Raw genomic sequence first — 18,753 nt, 5'->3', positions numbered from 1 at the left:
GTGGTCCAACAGCTACAGCGATGATGTGAAACTCAAGCACAGGAATAAAGGTGAGGAAAGTTTGAGCCAGATTTGACCAAAGCTGGAAGACTTCAGATCCAAGACATGAACAAAACATTTTTTTGTACAAGAGTAAGGACAAGCACTGCCCTCGGAATGGACACGAAGGCAAAGTTGTAGTCAAAGATTTGATAGTAAAGAGGAGAGATTTCCTTGGACATTTGGGTTTCAAAAGATTCTACTTTTAGCATAAATCAAAATGCAATTGTTAATTTTAAGGGCACAACCTCAATCAACTTGGAATATAATTGATTTCATGGTGCAATAAAAGTAATTACTTAAGAGTAGAATGAGACTGGGGGAGTATGATTTGGTCAAAATTTTTTCATTCTCTAATAATAAATGTATCTTAGTGGGAAAGGACATGCAGATCGTAAAAGTTGGTCAAACAATGACAAATATAAGCAGAAACTTCACCATAACTCCTCTGCTATCTAATATTTACCTAAATTTCAATGTTATGGTTAGAATCCATCAAAGTTAATAGCATAAATTGTGTACACAACACTAGTTGGCTGTGCCCCTTGGGATAAAGCGAGCACAGAAAGCACACATAATTTGGATATAAACACATAAACATACAAGAACTAAATGCAAATAGCAATTTCAACATGGGAAAATTTTCAATCAAAAATTAAGATCATGTGCATTTTGCATAATAGGGGAATCTACATTTTTCATTTGTCACAATGATTTCTTTAAGAGTTTCAACTAATTTTGGAAAACTGAACCCTATATTTCTGAGCTTCATCAGCCTTTCCACTACTGACTTCATCAAAGTTGCAACATGAAAAGCTTCGTAGCTTGCACATCCCTAATACTCATTACAAAATTTAGCACACTAACACTGCAACAATAAATTAATGACATAAAATGAAAGGTCATGCATCTAATCTACGTAATTACCAAAAGAAAAAAAATGGTACCACCTGAGGAGTTCCAGGATTTAATATCTAAAAAGTGTAATCTCTATGACTTCTATGTTAAACTGGTCACCTGGGGCAAATAAATTCCCAAAGTGTAATCTCTATGACTTCTATGTTAAACTGGTCACCTGAGGCAAATAAACTCCCAAAGAACCCAGTTCATTACACATATAAAATTAACTTAGATCGCCTGAGTATTCATTTCCTAACCTTTTGTATGCTAAGTTAGACTAGTATTCAAACACGATCTAAAGTGGCCTAAAAACACATTATAACTTAATGTGATCCAGAAACCTTCAGCTGTGAAGATATAAATGCAACAAATATTTACCTTCTGCTTCTGGTCCTATTCGGCCCATTCGAGAGCAGAATCCCCAGTAGTCTTCTACCTTAACCAGCTAGTCCCCATTAGTCCGTCATCTGAAATAAGAACATATATAATCAGTGAGAAGTCTCATTCAAACTGCACAAATATTAAATCAATCTAATCAGCTCACTAACACTAACAATAACATGCGATGATGTCATTAAGCTAAATATTCATACAAGCAAATCCTTATCTTCCCTCGATAGAAATCGATAATTCAAGACACTTAAATGAAGAAAGTGTATCTTAGGACATTATTTTCCGTTCTACTTTAATACATGATACTGAGGGGTATGATGATCAGGAAAAATGTGTGGCAAAATACTTCTACAGACAAAACCCACGAAAACGTCTTTTATAACCTAAATATACTTTGAGATCTTGCTTACAATAATTTGAAAATGTTTGTGTTTTGGGGCTTAATTTAAGATAGGTTTACAATTCATTAGTGCTGCCCTTCAACCACCAATATGGCGTAAGGAGGATGACAACTTCAGCTTCGCGAGGCTAAATTTCAGCTCTTACACTAACTTAGGTGAGGTTATCATATATTCTATCCATCTTAAATATTTCACTGACCTTTATCAACGTCATTCTATATCATCATAGGTGTCCGACACTCAGAAAAATACAAACACAAGGCGAAAAATACATGGTGAGGTATTGCAAGGAGACAGGCTTGATGGTCAGTCGCTCCGCAGGTGGGTCGGTTCTCTTTACGTAATATATATAATATAAAAAACAATAAATTGCTCTTGGAGTTCATAATTATGTGTAAAATAAAAGACAAAAATAAAAGAATCCTTATATAAACCTGTAAGTGACGCCAAGGAGACAAAAGTCATAATTCCCCGAGTTTATTCCCTTTGTCACACGCACAGAAAACAGCAAGCAATGAAAGGGTTAAGAAACATTTAATATTTACTCTGAACAAACAACTGAGTTACTTAAAACAGTAAGCAATGAAAGGGTTAGGAAACTTAATATTTACTCTGAACAAACAACTGAGTTACTTAAAACACCCAGAACTACAACTACCATAGTAATTAAAATAGAATAATACGATGAGCACTAACGAGATTCGGAATTATACAAAATCAGATAATCTACATCATACTTAAGGTGTTTTTACAGTCAATGTACCGTTCAGATGTAAAAAACTCTGATAAAATTCTAATTTCCGGGCACGTTAGAAATAGCAAGGACAAGACAGAAGTGATGTCCTCCAGATTACCATTGTAGCAGTTATTCTAACTGACCACAACGCTTGGGGTCGATCCTGCATGGGCTCGAATCAAGGAAAATCAGAGAAAAAAAAAATCTTTCTTAGCTATGATCAAACAATGTATGGAATCTAGGAATATAGAGGAAAGAAGGAAGTACGAATCATTTTTCTTCGAAGCCTCCGACATACGTACCAAGTAGTGGCCAAAGGCTTCAAATAAAGAAAACGGACCAAGATATCATAGAAAACTAGTACTTCTTTATCGAATACTAAACTATTTATGATTAAATACCAGTGTTCATGAGAAATGCCAGTATTCATAAGAAAGGCCAGTATTCATGAGATTATGTTTGCATACACATATGTATCGTACAAACACACACACACACACAAACAGCTGGAAAGTGCTAATTAATCCATCTTTTTCTCAATCTAATTTTCTTTTGCATCCGAAAAGATCATTACTAGGAAGCCTTTCACTGCCAGAAACTGAGTCAATGAAATGTCAAGATAATTATGCCTGGACCTATGAATTTGCTTGTCGGAGTGTTTGTAGATTTGATCTGCGGCTGAGGTCCGCCCTCATATTTTTTTCTACCTACTTGTACTGTACAGGGAACAAGCTTTACACTCGTGGGGCCTCATGTTTTGAATATTCTCTACTATTATACAACTTCTTCATCTATACATGCTGTCTGCACTAACCGTCTCCCCAGTCACTAAAATACATCCTCACATCTTTTCTAACATGTATACACAGGTGTCACTCCACCATTGCATTCGGGTCACCACAGCAAAAGTGAGGTAAACTACACCTAGGCGACGTGTGATTAATCTATTATTCACTTTTGCTAGCGAAAGTAATACTTCTAATGTATCATCAAAGCAGGCAGCTAAATCTGTGTGGGCACCATCAAACACGGGGAATAGAATGTATTATACACGTTATTTCAGTTCGTTGTACATGGGAAGGACATGTAAAAGGAGACGTGATGGTCCATTACGAGGTGTACAGGTGTGAACAGTGGTAGGAACACTATACAACAGCATAAGATGGAGTGGTCTGTGTGCCTGGGTTGTGTCCATCAAAGACCCTATCCACCAGCTGAGGATCGACATGTCTTCCTTTGAATTCTTGAACACAAGTCTTGTATTGCATTTTCCATTATTCCTAAGCTTGATCGCAGGCCTTGATGGTTCCTAGACCAACACCTGGACTCTAAAATCTTACTCAGCACGAAAAATATGACCTGTATAGATATCCTAAAAGGAAATCTGTTTTCTCAAAAGACGCCGTCTTGTCTTTTGAAGAACACGATAGGTTTCTTTCAAGTATATTCTTACACTACTGACATCTATGCAGCTTAAGCTACCTTAAATACATGCTATAAATAACACTAATAGTATCCGAGTTGAAAGATATCTTTAATAGTTATCATTAAAGTCATTACAGGGAATATCTTGCCCCGGTGACGACGCCCTTTCCCCTCAGACACCCCCCTCCCCCTCGCACACACACACACACACACACACACACACACACACACACACACACACACACACACAGACTCCCAAATCAAACACCGATCCATAATACCCTCCCACCTCCTTATCCTCCGCCTATTATCACACACTGACCTGGTGGGCGTAGGTCCTCATTGTTATGCAGGAGGGTACATACATACCTGCGCCCGCCTCTCTCTCTCTCTCGCCATCTACCCCCTCCATACTGCTTCTCTACGCCCTCCCAGACCTGCTTCCAGACCATTTAACAAAGCCTTTCTCGTCTTATCTCTATTTTCCACAGCTACGACTATCCATGCCACAGGTTTGACCGCTCATCCCCCCCCCCCCCCCCCACACACACCAGCATATCTACAGGGACGCTTTCACATTTTCTTTACCTTCGAAACTAACACCCCAGTTTCATTGCGCACGTCTGATGGTCCTTGTGACCAACACCTCAAAAATCTTACCTTCATTAACCAGATATCCTAACATTGCCCCATTCTTCGCGGTTCTTCCACACACACACACACACACACACACACACACACACACAGCCGTAGCCTCCCTACACCACGCCCAGGTCAGACACCACAGGCCCATCTTAACGAGTTACATAACTCAGACCCTCGCGTGCCCTGGGCCCAACGAATGTGTGGGTGTTAGGTGCTAAGCGTCGCATTAGGTGCACGTACCATACTTGGGGTCAGTGATGTGTTGCGCGGTGTCGTACAACCTACGTCGAGCGATGCCACTTTTTACCTCCTTAATAAACCTGTGATTTACGAGACCAGTAATTCTCTAGAGTGAAGCATAATGCTCGGGTTATGGTCATGTCGGTGTCAGATAAATTAAGTTGATCCTTCTGCACACACACACACACACACACACACACACACACACACACACACACACACAAATTACTCAGTATACAGTAAATCTTCCCCGACCGGCGCCCCTACATGGGCTCTACAAGATCTCTCGTCCCAGCCGTCGCTGCTCCAGTCTACATAACTACATGTAGCTGAGCCTCAGACTCCTGTGTGTCCCCCTACGTCCAATGGACGTCCTGGACGAGCTATACGTGGGTCACGGCTGGTGTGTCAGTCCGTCCGTCTCACGTCCATTGCTAAGACTGGTGATCTGATTGTGAGGCCGAGAACACAAGGGGAAAAAAAAAAAAAACAACCATCAGATCATATCATCGAAATGAACACCGTAGCGAAGTTGACTTACGGCGTGTAGTTTACGCCATCATCACGAGCATAAACGACACGGGAGAACTTCAGCAGAACCTACCTACTCGGGGATGTGCTATTGTGAAATGGACAATATGGACGAATGACGTGATATCTTCTTGCCCCGGACACTATAGGTGTTTGCCCGGGCTGAGTGAGGCTGGTTATCATAATAATGGCTCCATATATGTTGATGTTCTTTCATGTTTATGTAGGAGTCCAGCGAAGCCATTGCCCAGATCCCACACAAGCGAAGATTAGGTTCAGTCCTACATCGTCTCACCCTAGGCGCGCCGACCGTACCGACTTGTGATCATCTATTGTGTTGTGTTTTTGTGCGTGTGCGTGTGTGTGTGTGTGTGTGTGTGGTGAGTCTCTGTGTTGCCCCCAATCACTGGCGGTGAGCGGTGAGGGTGATGAACGGTGGTGAATCTGGTGACCGATGGTGAGGCTGGAGACTTAACTGCGCTTGGTGAGAACTGATGGTGAGTTTATGACAACTGAGGTGACCAGGGGTATATGATGATGGTGTTTAATGGTGAATGATGAGGGCTGGTGATGCGTGATGATGGTGCTTGATGGTAAGGCTATGGGGTACGTGGTTATGGTACCTGATGGTGAATGGTGAAGGATAAGGGTACATCATGATGACACCTGATAGTGAGTACAGAGGACACAGACAGACCCCCCCGCGATTATGGTGTCTGATAGTGAACGGTGGAAGTGAGGGATACATTATGATGGTGTCTGCTGGTGAATGGCGTGGGCTGGTGGCACATCAACACGGTCCCCTGGTAGTGACAGAGATGACGCAGCTCCTCCTCCCTGTCATGCAGCTATGTGGGCAATATCGCCTGTGTCATGCTGCCCTGACAGTTATTGAGGCCCTGATCAGCGGCGGACAGACACGAGCCGTCCAGCGACCGTCTGTCCTCCAACATCCACCCGCGTATTACATATAAAACCAGATTTCGGATTTTTTGATGCCTATGAAAAATCCTGTGATTTTATAATATATATATATATACATATACATATATATATATATATATATATATATATATATATATATATATATATATATACAACACGGCATCGAGTAACGATGGTTGAGTTGCAATATTTAGGACTTACGACACTTTGGAATTGGGGTGCACCGTACCGACTTACGTCACATTGCTTGGATTTGCGACAGATTGGAAAAAGCGAATATCATATATAAATAATGTCGAAGAGAATATCTTCTTTTGATACTACACTAGACCAACATGATCTGAGGTATTTGTTTACTCATCATGCATATCTTAATCATATCGCAACAAAACTCCATTCGGTTTGTATACCACCAGTTAACAAAATGGTACCTCACTAGTGTTGCATCCAAAATAAGTGTAGGAATCATTCCGATCTTGTAGGGTTATGAACAAGGCCAGTAATGAAGGTCATATCTTGATCTATGGTTTACGTTCCCTTTTGTAGTCAGCTGGTGGAAGGATTGCCTCAAGTTTCTGCTCCTGGGGGGAGTCCAGTGAAGGTAGAGTGAGGTCATCTTTGATCTTGTTGAGAATGGCTGTAGGGTCGAAGCTCGTCCTGTACTTTGATGCTTTATGAAGGGATCATATTCTCTTATATTCGTAGGTTCTGTTATCTGTCGTATCGTAGATATTGTGACAATGTTTCAGTATTTTTCGTGCTTTCAGTAAGTTGCAGGCGAGTGGGGTTTACATCGTGTTGCTGTTGCATATGCATTTCTGGAGCCTCCATTTTGAAGGTGGAATGTTAAGCGTCGGCTGAGTAATGTAATAGTCATGCTGAGGTAATTTGTACGTTATTTGGAAGTTTACAACCTCCAGCTGGTCGGGAGTAATTGTAAACTACATTGGTAGACTGCAACGGGTTAGTGCCCTGAGTGAGGCTGCGTCGTCTCTAGTTTTCTTGCTCTCGTATGAATTGATGATGTTGAGACGATCTTTGTGGATGTTGCAGGTAACGTCCCTATCCATTCTCTCTCCTTCAGGATACGTTCGTCCGTCTGATGCGCAGGAGACATCTGGTTCTTGTGAGTAAAATTCTGTGGACAGTTCCACAATGTTGTTGGGTCTAATTAGCGTGTCGTGTTCGAAGGAACCAAACTTGTCTCCTTATCTGTGATTTCATCTAAACAAAAACGTAAGAAGCTCGACTCGGGTTGGCTCTGACGGCGCTTAATTTGTACCTCTCGGTGGGCTCTCACATCCAGACACCTGTCTAAATCATCAGACTTACGATGGACACAAGTCTGATAGTCATCATCATAAGCCCGTGTGTCCACATTAAGAAAAGGATGCTGGTGTTAGCATCCAACTAATGTGAATTTCACGGGATAGGTTTCTCTAGTGTCTTAAGGCACTTACCTCTTCGTTCTGTTCCTTAAAACAACACATCATCACCGTATCGGCAGTACGCACTCAGACGGTCGGCGCTAATCATGTAAAACTTGGTTTTCTACACGACACATCAGGTAAGGGACGTAGCCATACGGGCTCGCTCCACTAGGCGCAACTTTTGCTGGCGTCTACGTGTGTTTTGTAGCGTACCAAGTTCTGCAGGACAGGACTATCCCCGCCAGCAACAGAATGGCCTTTAATTTCACGGACTGAGAGATGTGTGGCAATATATACCCGACGTATATTCGTCCCAGTCTGGCTGCATTACCCTGTATAAGTTTGCCTCCTCATCTAAAGAGCCTCATAGACTTACTAGAAAGGGTCCAAAAGGATGCAACAAATTTGGAAGCAAAACCGAGTGGAATGCAACGGTATGTGGGACCAGAACAGAGTGGAATGGAACTGACGGGAATGAGTGGAATGAGCCTTGATGAGGTGTGAGGAAGCCCTCATCCCAGTTGGCCCTCCCCACTCGTTCTTACCCTCACTCTCCACTCGTTCTTACCCTCGCTCCCCACTCGTTCTTACCCTCGCTCCCCACTCGTTCTTACCCTCGCTCCCCACTCGTTCTTACCCTCGCTCCCCACTCGTTCTTACCCTCGCTCCCCACTCGTTCTTACCCTCGCTCCCCACTCGTTTTTACCCTCGCTCCACACTCGTTCCTGCCCTCGCACTTTCTGTACGACCACTATACGCACGACGGTACGACTACTGGACTAAAGGGTTGTATTGTCGTGCTCAAAGGTCGCACCGTCGTACACGGGGAAGGGAGGAGGAGGGGGCGTGGGGGCTAGCAACAAAATATTGCCACAAGAGAATGATCAATATGAACTCTCTCTCTCTCTCTCTCTCTCTCTCTCTCTCTCTCTCTCTCTCTCTCTCTCTCTCTCTCTCAAGTCTTCAGGCGGGGAGAGAGAGAGAGAGAGAGAGAGAGAGAGAGAGAGAGAGAGAGAGAGAGAGAGAGAGATCGAAGTTCTCAAGTCATCTCACCACCTCCGTAGCCCAACAGATCATTAAACCGATACAGCTGTATCGGTTCCTCGGCCACTGTACCCACTCTCACTCCTCTCCACAGCTGTATCGGTTCCTCAGCCACTGTACCCACTGTAACTTCATGAATCTCACACCTCAGGAGTACCACACACATGCATCATATATCGGAAAGTAAAGCACTGGTAACTCTGTCTGTCCTAGTGGTTAATTTGTGCTTTGACATTGAACAGTCTGGGTGGATGGCTAACATTCACATTGATACCAATATCTGGGTGGGTGGCTAATTTTCACTTTGGTAACACTGTCAGGGCGGATGACTACTTTTTCCCCCTGTAGCTACAGTAACTGGATAGTCGGCTTAAGTTCACTCTGGCCACACTGTCTGGGTGGCTGGCTAATATTCACACTGGCTACACTGTCTGAGTGGCTGGCTAATATTCACACTGGCTACACTGTCTCGGGGGGTGGATGGGCTGGCTAATTTTCGCAGTGACACGTCTGGTTGGATGGGTACTTATCACTGTGGCTATATTATCTGGGTGGCTGGCTAATTTTCACAATGACAACACTGTCTAGGTGGCTGGCTAATTTTCACAATGACAACACTGTCTAGGTGGCTGGCTAATTTTTGCAGTGACGACAATGTCTAGGTGGCTGGCTAATTTTTACAATGACAACACTGTCTAGGTGGCTGGTTAATTTTTACAATGACGACACTGTCTGGGTGGCTGGCTAATTTTTGCAGTGACGACAATGTCTGGGTGGCTGGCTAATCTTTGCAGTGACGACAATGTCTGGTTGGCTGGCTAATCTTTGCAGTGACGACAGTGTCCGAGTGTCTGGCTAATTATCGCAGTCACATAGCTGTCTATGCGGTTAGCTAACTCCCTGTGCAAGGGAACACACTCTCTCTTAGGATGGTTTGCTAATTTTCACCGCCATCTAAACCTGTCAACAGAGGGAGAATTATGAGGAGGCAGAACATGTCTTGGCTGTTGTGGTATTTCCTTAATGTTTGCCGACCTCATCTGACGCAGGGTCTTAGGCAGCCTAGCCAAGTGAACACTGACCACGATCCTAATGTATCAAATATATATATATATATATATATATATATATATATATATATATATATATATATATATATATATATATATATGATAATAATTTCGTTGCCAAACCGAAGCGATCCTTTAACACACACACACGCATCGTAACACGCATTATTGATACCCACACACACAAACGCGCATCGTAAAACCTACCTTTCAATACGTCATTGCACTGAGGAAGAATGAAATCGTGATAAAAGAAAAAAAAAAGGTGATATAGAGTCTATCTTAATCCCATCATTTTAGAATAATAAAACGATGAAGTCGTTCTTCTAAAAACTTCATGTTTATCATCACGTCTTCAACAGACCAGCAGCATATAACGATCTAGCGAAGGAAAAAACCAACTGGCCCGACTCTCGAGCATGATATTAGCAGCGTCCGTAGCGCTGTGTTAACACAACTATAAACAACAAAACCTGGAGTCTATATCTTCTCATAATTCACCTGTGGAGATAAGTTTCCAGAGGAACAAGAACCGAGACAGGTTTATGGGTATTTATATATATTTTTTTTTCTTTACTTAAACACGAGGATATGACCCTTGAGGACGACGGTACGGCCGTTGGGTACGACGGTACGACCCTTGAGTACGACGGTACGACCGCTCAGTATGACGGTACGATCCTTGAGTACAACGGTACGACCCTTGAGCACGACGGTACAACCCGAGAGCACGAAGGTACACCCAACTGCTACGATGATACGACCCTTGAATACGACGGTACGACCTTTGAGTACGACGGTGCGATCCTTGAGCACGATGGTTAGACTCGTGAGTATGATGGCGAGATCTTTGACCTGACCTTTAAGTGAAGAGTCAGAGGCGAAGCTGAACCAGACGACAAACAATAGAGGCATTAAACAGATTTTCTAATTAATGTCAACGCAATTACTGAACGAAGATTCATTTCCTAAAGTAATTCCTGTACTTTCTCGTTACGCAGTACAACACAAAATTATATAATTACATTTAATCAATCGTGACATTCTAGCTGTATGTAATGGCAATATTAGTCAAATGTATTTTTCTGAGGCAATAAAGTTATGTAGCAATGATCAGTATGATTTAGCCCGAGAACTGCAAGTCTCACTGATATAAATCAAACACTGAGTTAATGTGGCAGGTGGCAACGAACGGGAGAGGGCTCTTGTGAAATATGCGAGAAACACACGCAAGAGCTGAGGAATTTTGTGTTTTCAGTCATTCCCCAAGGTAGAATATTGACACGGATATCGACCGTGTCGCCTTCATAGCAATATATCAGTCAACCTCTTGTAAATTTAGTGTTAACACGACGCTGAAATAGAAAACAAGACGGTAATTCATAATTCTAAAAAAAAAAAATTCCCAAACTTTCACAAAATCTAAATATTTCTGGTTTTTATCCACTCCCTAAACTAATATACCAAGAAACTGTCTAGTACTACTTCAGTGTTAAAATGATACACAAAATAACATAGGAAGATGAGAAAAAAATGATATCAGAACTAAATAATGAAATGGAAAAGATCTTATGAACGTGTACCATACACCTGGCAATGAGCAGATTGAAAAATAAATATGCAAGTCTCTCTCTCTCTCTCTCTCTCTCTCTCTCTCTCTCTCTCTCTCTCTCTCTCTCTCTCTCTCTCCCCCCCCCCCCCCCCCCCCACGGCTAACTATGCAAGTCGAGCGACTCACGCACTGGCGTCATTTGGAAGCGGCGATAAGTCCTACACAACTTCTGAGGTTGTCGAGACGCCCTCCCAAACCCCAGCTACCCCACACCCCCCACTCCCCCAAGTCTGGTGGGGTGGCATATGGAGGAAGGAGGAGGGAGAATTTTCTTCAGGGTTGGGGAAGGCAGGAGGAGGAGGAGTTGTTGGCCCCAAGCCAAATAAAGGGGGAAGGATTGTGGGGATTTTTTTTTTTTTGGTGTGTGTGTGTGTGTGTGTGTGTGTGTGTGTGTGTGTGTGTGTGCATGCATTGACCTAGCGTGCTAGGCTACGTCAGGCTAAGCTGGTTCTCAGGATCAGAATATTAAATCATACATTTCTAATGTTTATTATTCAGTTTCCTGAAAGGTTTAGGTTCATTCAACTTGGGACAGATTAGCTTAGGGTCTAGGTGGGTGAATCAGGTTAATGTTAGGTTAGTTGGTTATAACTCGTTAAGTGGTTAGTATGATTGTCTAAGTTAGATGAGTAAGTTAGGCTTGGTTGAGTGGTTAGTAAAACTGGGTGTTTAGATAAGGTTAAAAGGTTAGTACTATTAGGTGTTTCGGTTGGGTTAGATCAAGTGATTAATATTGCACAAGGTGGCTTGATTAGGTTAGGTTAGGTCAGGTTAAGTTAGGTGGCTTAAGTGGTCATGAACAAAGACGTAAGATGAGACGTTTAAAAATCATACAAAAATATGTCCACCCATTTTCACAATATCGCATAAAAAAACCCACCGAACAAAACCGGTTTTGGCCGTTCGCATCCACCAACACACCTGCTTAAACCTGGTCTACCTTCAGGTATTCTAATTTGCAATAATTCAGTTAAAAAAAAAAAAGAAAATCTGTTCCCCCTGACGACACACCCAACGCGAATAAATGACAGAGCAGCCGGCGAACATTATCCAATCAGCGAAAAAAAATTTGTTGTCTCCAAGCAGCATTAATAAGATCGTCTACTGGCGAGCTAAGAGAGAGTTAACATGAGATTAATCTCACGTGGGGACATGAGGCTGGTCTTACAAGGGAACATATATATATACATTCTGATCTTACAGTCAGAACATAAGGCTCTAACTGACGATTAGTGTACATGAAACTGATCTAAGGAGGAACACAAAGCTCTAATCTTGTAAACAAGAGCCTAATCTTATAAAAAAAAAAAAATGAGTGATATTATTAAGTACTACACGACTCTCATCTTATATAGTTGCATCCACAAATAGATATAATCAGTTTTAAACATACATCATATATATATATATATATATATATATATATATATATATATATATATATATATATATATATATATATATATATACACGAATAAATTGCATATGAACGCGCACCTTCATAGAACATACAAACCTCCAACAGCCAGGATATATATATATATATATATATATATATATATATATATATATATATATATATATATATATATGACGCAACAGATACGAACAAGTAATTGTTTCCCAAACCCAATATTAAACTCTATTCCACCAGATATACACCCATCTGAAACTGCACTCTCCAGACCAACACGAGTCACACTTTTACACCTCTGCGTTCTGAACACCACCTATCTCTTCAACAATACGAACGTCGATCTAACATATCCCAGGACCCATCACGCCCTTGATGCAAACTGGAGACAATGAACATCTACAATATCCTGTATTCACACTACCCAGACAAATCTGCACCACCATGGCCTGTGGTCCCGGCGAGTGGAGATCAATGGATAAGATGAAAAATGGTAAACATTCAACGCAACTAACTACAGAGGATGAAGGAAAGTCGAACCTCCACACATTCGAATCCTCAGGAGTTAGAAGGTCAGGTATGTAATAATGCAGGAGTAAGATGGACAGAAAACTTCGGTCGTCTTCTGTAATAGTTTATTTACAGGCTGGCTGAGTGTGTGTCTGTCATATGCAGGCTGATCTAGGACTCGCATCCAGGTTTAGCGCGTGCGCGCAAGCTGGTCGGATACGTATACCCTGGTCTTACATGGAGCCCCGTGATCCGGAATTTGAATTTCGTACATACTGCTTGCTTCGAAGGGCTTAACTGACTTCTTTTATTCAGATTTGAACTCGATTTTAAAAAGAGGCCAGATGCAGTGCTAAAAGATTGGCCGGAGAGCTTCTGAAGTGCCAATAAATTCAGAATGGCCACTAGAAATTCAAAATCTATTTAAGGGTCTCAAATCCTCCTTTTGTACACATATAAACAAACATCTAAGCAGTTATCCCAGTTAGTCGATCACAAGTTGATCACGTCTTCTCTTCCATGCTCAAGACCTCCGCATATACAAGCAAGTTGCTGTGCAGTGCTGGACCGTGTGAGGGCACGCACGAAAGCAAGTCCTCCTTTCCCCAAAGGCAAACACACAACGTCGTCGCAGTCATGTAACGGTCGAGGATGCCATGGATGGGACTGAAGTAACCCCTTGTCGTATAAGAGAGCTGCCTCAGACCAAACTCTAGACACAAGTGGATACATAGAACAATGATCGCTCTGGCTGTACCTGAAGGCAAGAATGACTCCTCTCTCCCACGTACATACAAACTCCCGCATATACATACAATCACTCCAACGTGTACTCTCTCCTGCTTACAGTCACTCCCTCACATGAACCTCCTCCTCCCTGACATACACCCTGCAGCACAGAGGGTGCGAGCCAGCCAGCCAGTACATGGCATTACTCCCTGATACGAACCTCTTCCCTGGCACCACACCGTCACCGTTGTACAGAGGGTGGGAGGGAGCCAGTCAGCATCATTACTCTCTGATATAAACCTCCTCTCTCTCCCTCCGCGCACCCCACCACCACCTTCCCTGCAGCACAGAGGGTGGGAGGGAAGGAGCCAGCCAGCATCACCCTCACGGTGAAATATTGTTCTCCTCACCACAGGAAATGATTTATACCATCCGCAGAAAGAATTTATGGCCTTGTAAGCAATTACGTACGTCCACTGAGTCAATTAATCATTAATCACATCATTAATCATCACAGGTGGATTGATGATCAAAAATACAGGTGAAAATATTGTCCAAGAAGAAATAACGTCTCATTCAATAAATGACGGCAAGTAAATACAACCAATAATTGACTTATAATAACTATTAAATAAACGAGGGCTGAAATAGACTAATCATTACTTAAATATATCTATAATCATGGCTACACCGTCCTTAAGGTATATAGTTACGAATATCATATGATTAGAGGTTTCACTTGGAGTGAAAAAGGCAAAAGCTGTGACACAGTGGCAGAATAAATACCAAATTTATAATGTTATAGAAGACTCGATTAGACTCTAGTTGGACGTCTGGCATCTTCATCTGTTTTGTTTGAGTTTTGATGGAGTTAGAATCCTTATCGGCCACAACCTAATGTTATCTTGGGATTAATGTGCTGTATATGTTACTATATATATATATTCAGCACCTCTTTTATGGGGTTCTTGCAGATTCGGAGCTGCACTTCAATAAGGAGCAGGGAAATGGAGTCTTCGGAAGTCGAAGGAGATGATGACTTCTCTCATTCGCCATGTGACCAAATGCAGGAGGAGATATATCATCACTGCTACGAGCTTGAAACTTAACGTGGATATCAGAATATACTGGAATACACATGATGGAGCTCTATGATTATCAGAGACTCATCTGTTGTATTCTGGGGTTCAATCCAACCCAGCTGATAAGTGTCCACTGGTGGGGGTATGTGTCCATCTGTCACTCGAAGTCTCAAGAAGACGAGCTGGTTATTCATTCTGCTGGTACACAACCAAACAAACTGGTCTGAAGATGTTACGTTGTTACTATGGAGGAATCGAATCCTGACGAGTTTCTGTCGTCTTGATCCTAACTGTGTCAGCAATTCACTGTGATTCTCTTGCCTTTTGTTTCTTTATCCCTCTATTCCTCCCAGCACTTCTTGGATCTTCCCTTCTACACTAAACACAGATAACATGTATACATCACATGTTGAACATTACCTAAGTTTTTCCTAACCTAAGGAAGAAGTTGTGATATACGCTTCATATCTACCACCCTCATGTCTGTCCATATAGGAAAGGTGGTACCTTCTCTCTGTTCCCAGATATCGGAAATTGCTTCCATTAGAGCTAATGTCAACATTTGACAGTAACAAAAAAATGTGTTCTGGCTGGTAAGAGGAGGAGAACCCACGGGTGAATCAGATGCTTTTAGTGAAGCAGGAGATTCTATATACATCTAAAGAAACATTTGTGATGGAATTATAGTTTTTTTTTCCTTTTTCCGTCAGTAGTTTCAGGAGGCAATATGGATGATGTTCATCCCAAAAGTACGACAGTAAAACCCTCGGGCATAGTGGTACGACCCTTGAGCACGACGGTACGACCGTTTTGCATGACGGTGCGACCCTTGAGCACGACGGTACAAACCTTGAACACGACGGTACAAACCTTGAACACGACGGTACAAATCTTGAGCACGACGGTACGACCACTGAGCACGACGGTACGACCACTGAGCACGACGGTACGACCCTTGAGCACGACGGTACGACTCTCGAGCAAGACTCTACGACCCTTGAGCACGACGGTGCGACCCTTGAGCACGACGATACGACCACTGAGCACGACGGTACGACCCTTGAGCACGATGGTGCGACCCTTGAGCACGATGTTACGACCCTTAAAAACGACGGTACGACACATTTCTGTGTACCATTCAGGACTGTAAAATGTACAAGCATCTACAAACCAACAATACTGAGAAACACGCAAAAGACGAACCAACAGAACAGTTACAGCTTCTAGTGTACTTCCCGCAATCTGTTCCCCTAATACCGCCTTTGAAAAAGACAAAAGAAAAAAGTTAATAGTTGTAACAACAGGTGAAGGGATTCCCATCATCAATGAAGGGTTGGTTTGGTTGCCTTTCCCTCAATACGAATCAAAAGTGGTCGACACTAGAAGCAGAATTCAGTGTATTACTCTCAGAATGGCGCTAGTGCGTTTATCAAACATTTCTTTGAGGAGGTGAATGTCAAGTACATGTATTCTCACATGATATACAGATAACGTCTCGTTGCACCTGCTACTTCGTCCTCGAGCAAATGTTTCATAAACGTAATAACTTCACGAACTAATTATCACATTGAGAGAAATTCACTAAATTTTGCAATACTCACATTCGTGAGTGTCGACTTCCTAACAGTAGTTCATATTAAAAGGAAACAGCATAATTGACATGACAGGTAACACCACTGCTGGCGGGAAACTCTTCACTTGAGTTGCAATCATTTTTCTTTCATCTTTTTTCAAAAGCTGTTTTAGGAAAACAGCTGATAGAAAGTACACTAAAATCCATACCTTAAATCTCCTGGTTTATCTCTTGCGTATTCCTTAAGATCGTAAAAGTCATGATAGAGTCATCATTCTGCATAACTTAGCTCAAAGACTAAAACATCTTAAATCAGATTTAGATTTAAAAAGTGTTTCTTCACAAGCAAAAGAAGGGCTCCTCAGATCCACACGGGGGTAAGAAAACATAAGAGGCTCAAGTTCCTAAAATGGCTACACAGAAAAGTGTTGTACCAACCTAAATAAGAAGCTACCAGGGGGTAAGAGGAATGGACGTACCATTAATATCCTCACACAGAAGCCCAGAAACTGAAAACATTACTTATGAACCTCCACTTTATAAAATAAAACCGACCACCTAGCACTCAGAGCGGACTAAAGAGTAAAAAAAAGAAAAGAAAATGTTCTTTTAATACACGCGCAGTCCTAAAATAGTGATAGTTATAAAAATGAAAAATACGAGGCCCCGAACACCTCCTTCAGGGGAACACAGTGAGGCTATGTAAAACCAGGATAAGGACCAGAGTTACGTCAGATTAGGTGAAATCTACAGCCAGGGAGGGAGGGAGGCGGCGGGAGATTTACCAGCGACCAAGCAGAGAGAGAGAGAGAGAGAGAGAGAGAGAGAGAGAGAGAGAGAGAGAAGAGAGAGAGAGGGGTATTGCCACTTCTGTTCTGGACTGCGAACTTTCTTTCTTCAAGAAACTTTTAAGCGGTTAAATTCTTGTCAAGCGACTGAACGTCTGGTAAAATATATAGAATGAAAATAAATCTAGAAAAAAAAATCACTGTAGAATACGTGAATAAGAAAAAAAAAATCTTTACTTTTCTCCTCGTTTTGTTCTTTTTTTTTTCCAAGTGTTGTATTACAAGAGGGGAAGATTTTCAGGATCCCTTTCTGACGACATATGATTCGTAGTTTTTAATCTGATAATATTGCGTTTAAGTCTCCTCTAACTAAAGCCTGGTTCAGCTTAAGCATGAACAAATCGTGTTCCCAGCAAGTTAAAAGCGTCTGTCGTCGAGATGAATATCTTAGAAAAAGAAAAGAGAAATAGTCTCAGTTGTCTGAGCAACTTGGTAACTTAATTGACGTCTATGCAAAGGAGACTAACTAACATCTCTGAGGAGGATTTAGAATCTTAATACCACAACGAGGAAGATGCGTCGCTCCGCCAGAGTCTATTAACTGCCACAACTTGTCGTAAAAGAGACTTCCAGTCGAACTTTGGGCCAAGAGTGAGGTACTTTGGCGGGACTTAGTCTATCAGTCAGCTCAATCTTTGCTGTCGTTGCCACAGCGCAGGCGCAGACCGTGCACAATAATTTTTTTTCCTCCTCCGTTTCCTCCTAGGCGCGCAAGGGTGCGTGTGGCAAGACTCGGGAGGAGGTGGTGGTGTCAGTCGCGTCGCGGGTGTTGCAGAGGAAGGATGCGCCGGTGTGGCTCCTACGTCCCTTAGCACGTGGCTCGCCTAGCCTACTGACCATCAGATAATATGTATCGCTAGTGAGTGTGCGCGCTGGCTAAGCTACACACACGTACGCCTGTGTTATGTCTTCTGACCCTTTTCGTCTCCTTGTGACGCGCCAATTAGAAGCTCATGTAAATCATGCCTGAAATAATGCCTTCGTTCACTGGTCATCAGTATCACTAGCCAGGAAGGAGATCCTGCGTAGCAAACAAATGGTTTTTCCCCGAGTGAAAAAGGATATCTTCATTGGCCGTAGAAGAGAGCAGATTTCGCTGTCTTTTGATAGCAGTTTGCGCTAAGGTAGAAGATTGCATTCACCCCCGCTTCAGGAGCTGCAGCAGACGGGAGCAAGACAAGCAAGC

The 18,753-nt window shown here is 42.3% G+C and overlaps 1 long non-coding RNA gene across 2 annotated transcripts in view; it reads right to left on the bottom strand.

The window, feature by feature from the left end:
• LOC139761633 (uncharacterized) overlaps positions 1–18,753 on the bottom strand; it is a 241,978-nt gene that overhangs the window by 147,041 nt on the left and 76,184 nt on the right. The window contains exons 1-2 of one of the 2 annotated variants that reach the window (XR_011715567.1): positions 1,933–2,057; positions 1,318–1,406 (exon numbers count right to left, since the gene is read on the bottom strand). This is a non-coding gene — a long non-coding RNA (uncharacterized lncRNA). Of the gene's footprint in view, positions 1–1,317; positions 1,407–1,932; positions 2,058–18,753 lie in introns of those variants that run through there. The other variant, XR_011715568.1, reaches the window with a different exon arrangement.

The sequence above is a fragment of the Panulirus ornatus genome, chromosome 41, assembly GCF_036320965.1.
Source record: "Panulirus ornatus isolate Po-2019 chromosome 41, ASM3632096v1, whole genome shotgun sequence".
In the NCBI taxonomy this organism is placed as follows: Eukaryota; Metazoa; Arthropoda; class Malacostraca; order Decapoda; family Palinuridae; genus Panulirus; species Panulirus ornatus.
Note: the sequence above shows the minus strand (reverse complement) of the source record. Positions and strands in the feature narration are given on the sequence as shown.